The following is an 8,771-nucleotide window of genomic DNA, read 5'->3' as shown; positions in this document are numbered from 1 at the left end:
TATAACACAACCGTAGCCCGATGCCTTACCCTCAATCTATCATTCCAATTACCCTCAGAGTCTAACACACACACACGATCGAACACCCGAATTCAACTCAATTCATGAGTGGAACCCCAAACTGATTCCCCAAATTCTGCTATCAAGTACCAACAAGACACGTTTCTCATGCTGTGGTGTTTTACCGAACCCCTAACTCACACAACCCTCAAACCAAGCAGCCACTTGGCCGCCTTCCTCCCTGACGGAAATTTGAAACTTATCCCAGTTCTAAAACCGTTCCTGCTTTTGAATCCCGGGATAATTCTCCCCCACTTGGAGTCGACTAAGTCTTCACAATACATGAAAGTGGGAGAATTCCCAATCGTTCTAACTTTCCAACGATCGATCCGATGACAACCAACTCTTTCCAACTAGTGCTTCATTACCTGCTAATCCTAAATGATCACACGCTTCTAAAAACTAGATGAACACTTCCCGAATCTCAGTGAAACTAACAGTCCCTAATGCTTGAATGATCCCACACTCAAATCTTGAAGGCCAAAATATAAATGCTCCGACTAATACCTTAGCAACGGGTTACTTCCCTTGGCGCTTTCATCCGTCAATATATAACGGTTTCTAAAACCACTTAATCCTGACAATGCTGAATAAACTGATGGGTTTTGAGCATCATAACACTCCTATGGTGTACATGCAACCCTGGAAACCTTGGATCTATGTTTTACTATGAATACATGCACATTTGTTTTTCCAAGGTTCATAACCTATCTAGCATGGCATGGGGAACTTTAAACTTAAAAGCTAGAAGAATTACATACATTTCGATAGTGAGTTGATTCCTTGGAGTTTGAGAGCCAAGCACCAATAATGTGGATGCCTCAAATAGAAATCACAACTCACCACAAACTTGGAAAAACTATGAGAGTGTATGTTTGCTTATAGAAATCGGCCACCTTCTTACACACACACACCACAAGTGTCATTTCAAGCATCACAAGCTCCTTTATATAGTGTGGAGGATTAGCGTTACATCCATGTAAACCCTAATACCCATGACTCTTCCTTTCCAAGGATCCATGGGTTAAAAGCTCCATGGACTATCCATGGACTCCCATGCATGCCAAGCCCATTCCAAACGAGTATTAGCCCACACTTATATAAATACAAGAGCCCATATTCAATTAGTCACCTTTTTGATCACCAAATTAATTCTAAATTAATTTATGATCAGTACTAATTAAATAATATGATTTCATATTAATATATTATAACTTATTATATATTAACAAATCATAAACATACAATTCTCAAAGGTTTAACCGTACAAATAGTTCGGGTGAAGTGAAACCCAAATGGACCATGCCGGGTCGGGTCAAGTATATACCAAATAAAGTTATGGACTTAGACACCTTATCCAACATAAACATCCTGTGGGACCCTGTCCCCAGACCTCCCACATAATACCCTTCTTCCCGAAGTGCTCCAAACAAACCCCCCACTCTCGGGCTCTATAAATCATGTCATTCAGGGTCTCGCACCCTAACTCACTCACCAGCTCAGTCGTCCACTTCTGAACTGTGGTAGCTGAAGTAACATCTGCCCTAAATCAGGCTACCAACTACTCCCAAGACATAGTCTCCAATCCCAAAAGCACAATAGATCGCACAATCAATCCTTACCGCACGATACAAGAGATCCAAGGCGAATCAGATCTTAGATCCTATGGGTAGGGTCGGTAATTGCGTACGCCTCACAAGATACTCATGCCACATCGACCCACCTGCGCTTACCAGTGCTGAAATATTGTCACGAACCCCTGCGACCAACTGACCCTGAGCTGGAATACAACCTGTTCCTGGGGTCATAAGCTTGCTCACTCCTTCGAGCTAAAAAAAATTGAAAGGGCACAATCTTTGCCCTAAAAAACGACATTCCAATCTATCAATTTGTCACACCCCAAAACCGGAACGGCGGAAACGTTCTGGGTGGAGGACGTCATGTGAAATATCACAACATATGCAGTATAGTAATCAAGGTACAACAACCATTGCATTAATAGTAATAATTTTACATAGGTTACATTTAGCAACAACATCAAAAGTAAATACAGAGAATAACATAAAATGCAGCTCGGTACAAGGCTGTCTTCACAAAAGCTTTCGGAGTGTACCTGTCTACTGACGACCTGAGAATACAAGTTATTTTGAAAGAGAGTATCAGCATTTTAATGCTGGTGAGTTCATAAGTATTTTAATGACATTGGTGTAAGTACATGTTTTCTTCAAATTAATCACATTAGATGATGGTGATTGAGTTTACAGAGTATTAGAATCCCTTCCAGGAAATCCTATATTTCCTAATAAAAGTAGTCTTCTACCAAGACCCGATTGTTTTATGTTTAAGGATTATTTTTCCCCAAAAGTAACTATCATTATCAAAATATAGTTTATACTTATAATGAATATGTGAGAAGGTCACAAGTAAAAGTAATAGGGAAAAATAATACTTTTCTTCAGCAATGACGTTGTTGTTTATAAATAAATAAAATACAAAATCCAGGTAGTATTGAATGAACAATACGCCTTGGAGAGTCTAAATGAATGAAATACAGACTCCAGGCGGTATTAAGTGAACAATACGCCTCAGAGAGTCTAAATTAATGAAATACAGACTCCAGGCGGTATTAAGTGAACAATACGCCTCGGAGAGTCTAAAGTAGCCTTTAATCCTAGGTAGGTTAGTTTAAAGGTTTAAAATGTGGCCTAGTGTATAACTAGGAAAATACGTTATGATGGTTTTATATCTAGAAAGTACCGTGACGACACTTATTACCTTAAAGCCATTAATTATAAGGTAATTGAAAAGATACTCGTAACCATACTGATTGACGGATGTAACACGACGACCTGCTGGCGTTGAAATTAATGTGACATTTGTCACCCCTTGGCTTGGTCGGCCGGGACTGTAGCTAGCAGTCAGGATGTGGGATGGTCTGTCCCGTATAGATCTATACACACAATGCCCGCTCTCCCTCCAGGAGACTCTGGTTACCACTCGACAACGGTGAAATCAGCGTCATGAGGATGTATCTCGTGTTTTGATTTCTATATACCCTCCTTTTCTACTGAAAGTACAAGTTTTTAGAATATACATATAACTAAGTTCTTCTTCATGAAAGTTATGGTTGGTTTCTAAACTATACCTATTATAGTTTACTTGAGAGGTTATCTAGGTACCTTTGCTACCCAAAGGTGTTGAACTGGAGTAAGAGTTTTAATATCTAACCATATATACATAATATATAACTAGGACTTCAACGACACTCGGACAGATAACTGGATGCTCTAAGTCCACAACCAAACAAGGAACAGGAAATAAAGCAGGCTATCAGTCCTAAGTCCTTCAAACCCTACTTATATAACTATATCTAAATAGACATGAATCTATCAAGAATATAAGTCTAAAAGACCTTGATAAAAGCTTGGTAATTTAAAAAGATATTTTGGTACTTTAAAAGAGATTTGAAAACAAAATATGAAAACCTTTAGCTGGATAAAACAGTTTAACATGCAAAAATCTATTTGATTGACAGTTATTAATCACATGTGATTGATATAATAACTTATCAATTCAACTTGTAACCCCCCCCCCCCCCATAAAAGCATTTAAAATAATTTAAAAGGTTGATTAAGGGGGTATGAACTCACCTGTGGTGGGTGATTCGGATGAAAGGATGGTATAGGATGCTAAGTGTCAAGTGAGGGCTTGAACACACACGCGAATCATATTGAACATGTAATGATACATTTATGTATCTAATTAGTCACTTAATAACTAATTAAGTAAGTTAAGACACCCTAATACAAGGAAACACTTTGTTTCAAGTGCTAGGAGTACTAAAGGGTTGCATCTAAAGAGAGTATGGCCTCATATTGGAGTTTACTCCCCATATGGTAGCACCATATGGGTTTACGGTTCTTGGACCATTTCCCCCATGAGTTTACGGCCGTAAACTCATGGTAATGGTGTCATTGGGTGTTTTAAGGTCCTAAACCACACAAGGAAGTAAGCTTGACTCGAATCCCAGGCTTAGGAAGTGACTAGGGCTCGAAATGGCCCTTTGTTGGAGTTTACGGTCCTTGGACCACTCCTTGGGAGTTTACGGTCGTAAAAACATGTGTTTACGGTCGTAAACCCATGAGTTTACGGCCGTAAACTCATGGTTACCCAACCATTTCGTTTTTTGGTGTTTCTAGCTCATGCATGCAAGGTTCTAGTCGTTTATACAAACCATAGAATGTGTTAGGGGCACCTAAACCCCACTTGAAGGTGTTTACGGTCCAAGGAGATCTCCATGAACCGTAAACACATATGTTCTTGGGGATTTTGATGTTCTTCAAGGGTTTAACATGTATTCTAAGCAAACAACTAGTTAGGAGGAGTGTACTTACTTATAGGAAGCTTGTAGGACTGTTTAAGGGCTAAAAACACTAGTGTGTGTTCTTGGTGTTTTGAAGAACACTTGAAGATATTTTTGGAGGATTGGAAGAAATGTGATATGATACTTGAGAGAGAATCTTGGGTGTTCTTGAGTTAGGAAGTGAAAAGTGAGCCAAAAATGACTAAGTGTCATATTTATACTCTTTAGAGTTTACGGCCGTAAACTCCATGTTTGGGGCCGTAAACTCCAAACTCTTGGAGTTTTGAGACTTACGTGATGCACGACAACCTCTAAAGTATACTTCCTTTTATTTGTTCGCTTGACGAATATAAAATAAAAACACCCAACGGACTGAAAACCGGCCAAAAACGTACTATGATGAATTTGACTATTATTTGATGTGCTTGACTGCGGAGTTTATACAAATGAAAATTTCGGGTTGTCACACAATTAACCATTCTACTTCCAGCTGCAAAACTCCAGTTGATCATAATCATCACTCCCTTCCAGAGTCCCCGCGACTCGATTCCCGGCCTCGAACAAAACCTCCGAAGCCTCAAATCCAAAAACTCCCGCACCAGCCTCTCCCGCTCATCCCGCGGAATGTAATGTGTACTGACCATCTCCCTGGTCCCAAGTAACTGCAGCTCTCTGCTCATCAGAATATGTTCCAGTAACAGGTTCCCACCAGTCCTTCGCCCTGGACCTCAACAGGTTCAGAGCGTGCCTGACCTTTTGGTCAGTAGGATATGAACATGTGAAGCAACATCCATCCACGTCGGATGGCCACCTCATGGCTATTACCGGGTCCTGAACCCTATCGAAAGTCGAGGGCTTCACGTTATCGAATTCCCGATACTGGAAAGCCCGTGTGGCTCCTCTCCCTGCCGCCGTTACAGCCGTGGCAGCTGCTGCGGCATCCGTCTCAGCCAAGGCTGCATAACGCTCATCAAATTACTCAACCATGGCAGTCTTGATAGACCCAAACATCTCCGACAACTGTCCCCGGACAATCTCAATCACCTCCTCCTGGATGATCTCCCTGTCACGATCCTCTGATCCTGACCCGGATCCGGGCTGCCAGCTCCCGATCCTGACCCAGATTCGGTCTCAAGACGTCTCGTAACCACCATTTTGATAATACCACAGAAAGATCTCAAATAATCCATATAATAATAGGGAACCAACTCCCAACCAAACCATAAGGGTTGTGACTTCCTTGCTACGTGTATGGGTCCTGTCCTTTCAGTAGTACGAGCCCATACTACCTTCCACACCTACCCATATTTGTCTCAAGTATCATCACAACGCCCTAACAATATATATATATATATATATATATATATATATATATATATATATATATATATATATATATATATATATATATATATATATATATATATATATAAACATGGCGAGCGCTCAATCCTCACTCCTAGAGTAATGCTAAACATCGCATAACTGGCCTCCTGACCTCGTACAACCCACCCATGAAACTTCCACCAACCCTGCAGCACTCGTGTATGCTAAACATACATAACACTGGACCCTATAGACTCTCGAATACCCGATCCTACGCTAAGCCCTTCATCAAACAAGAACAGGAAATAAGGCCAAACCAAACATTCTTAGGCCATAAGATCTTAATTATGTACGGCCGGGATGCATACACTAAGCAACTACAGTAATTATGTCAATTTCATATAAGGAAAAACCCTAGGCTATCAGGCATCATATAATCAGACAATTCTATCATGCAATTCCTGGAGATCCCTAGCCTAGTACTAGCATGTTGTTCTAACATATCACAAAACCAAATAATCAGTAAGGTATTTTGGTGTCTATTTGCAAGCTCCGACTAATCATACACTTGCATCCTCCCTTAGTATTTTGAAAACCATTTTAAATAAAATCAATTTAAAATCTTGTCCTTAGTTTGAGATTGGAGACACACAAGTGCTTCCTCCAATTCACTCAAACCAAGGCTCTAATACCAACTTGTAACATCCATAAAAATCATGCTAAATTTAAACTTTTTAAAATAATTCATAAACCAATAATTATTACAAACATGTTTTCAAAATGGTTTAATGTCAGATTTTCCCAGAATCAAAACGTAAAAACATAAGGAGGTGCACAATCACGCCTTCGCATTCTCGCGACCATCAGAAGTACCTGAAGCAATAATCGATAAATGTAAGCTCGAAGGATTAGTGAGTTACCCCTAAAATACCAATGCTATAAAATATATCAATAACATTTAAGCAAACAGCATGCATAATGAGCCTTTAGCCGGACTGGATCGCCTCACAGGCCTTCAGCCTATCTGGACCGCTCTCCGAGCCTTCGGCATGTCTAGACTGCCTCGCAGGGCCTACAGCCTATCCGGACCACTCGTCGGGCCTTCGGCCTGACTGAACCCCCTTGCAGGGCCTTCAGTCTATCCAGACCACCCTTGGTATGTTGGCCTTCAGCACAAAGCAGCACCGCCTCAACCCAACCCCCAATCAAACAAACATATGCACATAAATATCATACGATAGCATATATAACAGTCAAACCGATCTAACAGATCCCTAATCATAGCAACATCTTATAACCAGGATACAGACCTAACCGGTCACTAACCTAACATCACCCTATATATACCAGGATACCGACCTAATCAGGTCACTAAGAATATCACCATCCTAACTACCAGGATGTAAATCAATAAGCATGTCATGCAATAACCCGGATATAAATCCGAAGAGGGTCGGCATTGGTGCCTTAGACCCTGTTGATATATTCAGGAGAACTCACCTCGCACTGCGGAAGACCCGCGGATAAAACTCCAGCTGCTGGTTGACAGATTCCCGAACTGTCAACATCAAGTAATACCCAATTAATAATTAGGTTTCAGGCCCAAGGACCAACTCACACTCCAAAGGTCCAATAGTCAAGTAATGGGCCAAAGCCCAACATATGGCCTAATTTTCCAAATTGAGCCCAACCTTTACATGGTCTTGCCCTAAGGCCCAACCATTTAGTCCAGTCCATACATTTGGCATTTCAATTGGTCCAACATCTCATAATCCACAAGGCCCAGTTATGGCCCATCTATAGCCCAATTTTCCAAATTGGGCCCAAACCCTCACATGGGCCTTACCTAAAAGCCCATCCTAATATTATAGTCCATTTACTTGTTCTTGGATAGCCCCTCATTAGCCCAATAGAAAGGCCTAACTCAAGGCCCTAGTGAAATTAGGGTTTTCACATGAAATGACCATTAGGGGTAAGTGTTCCTACTTAACCTATTAAGGACTTAATCCATTAAGTCCAATATTCCCTTAGGTTAATTGTGAATGGTTATTAATTAACATTTTCAGTCTAATAAATAATTTCAGTGTGGGTCCCGATCAAATCCCCAAAATTAGTTTTTCATGACATTAGGGTTTTCCAAACCCTAATTAGGGTTTCCAACCCAAATACTAGCCAATTAGTCACATGGTTAGACTTTTAGGTCAATTAGGGCTTCATTGGGCCTATTAGGGTTAAACAAGTAAGGCATCACCCACTACCATCTCGGGTAGTGGTGGTCAACGGCGGCTCACGGCGGCGGCCACCACCTCGCGATGGTGGTTATGATCTTTAGCTAAAAGTATTCAAGCATCCAAAATAACAATCACACACAGAAAAGTACACAGCCACCCAAAGTGGCGGCTGGTGGCGGCAGAATGGCGACGTGAGGTGGAAACCAACACCTCACGGCGGTGACGGGTTGTTTTCTTGATTATTCTGGTCATACAATGATACAACAACCATACAACAATATCCAAAATAAACACTCAAATAAATTACACACAGCCGCCCTGTGGCGGCAGGCGGTTGTCGGAGGTGGCAGCCACCACCTCACGGTGGTGGTGGCTTTTCTCATGAAATTTGGCCATGATAACCACAGACACATGCTCTTCTATTTGTAAAGGAGTTCAACCAGCCACCTGGTGGCGTACGACGGCGATGGTGACACAAGAAGGCAGGCAACACCAGTAACAGCTTCGTCATCGTCGGTAGCCACCACCGTCGGCTGCCATGGTGGTTCTTCACGACCTCTATTCGAAAAAAAACCCACCCTTCACGCGTATCCATATCGCAAGCCACGAAATATGGCCGCTACCATCCTCCAGGTGGCGTTCAACGAACGACAGCAACCACCACGTTGGCAACCGGAGGTAGCGGCGACGGACGGACACAACACCGAAGAACGGAAGAGAAGTGAGTGAAACTGCCACGATCTCATCGGGATAGTCCAGCAGCAGCAGCAACAAAACAACGGCTCTTCGTC

The sequence above is a fragment of the Lactuca virosa genome, chromosome 7, assembly GCF_052849685.1.
Source record: "Lactuca virosa cultivar CGN04683 chromosome 7, Lactuca_virosa_CGN04683_v6, whole genome shotgun sequence".
Classification (NCBI taxonomy): domain Eukaryota; kingdom Viridiplantae; phylum Streptophyta; class Magnoliopsida; order Asterales; family Asteraceae; genus Lactuca; species Lactuca virosa.
The sequence above is the reverse complement of the archived record's forward strand: the minus strand, read 5'-3'. Positions refer to the sequence as shown.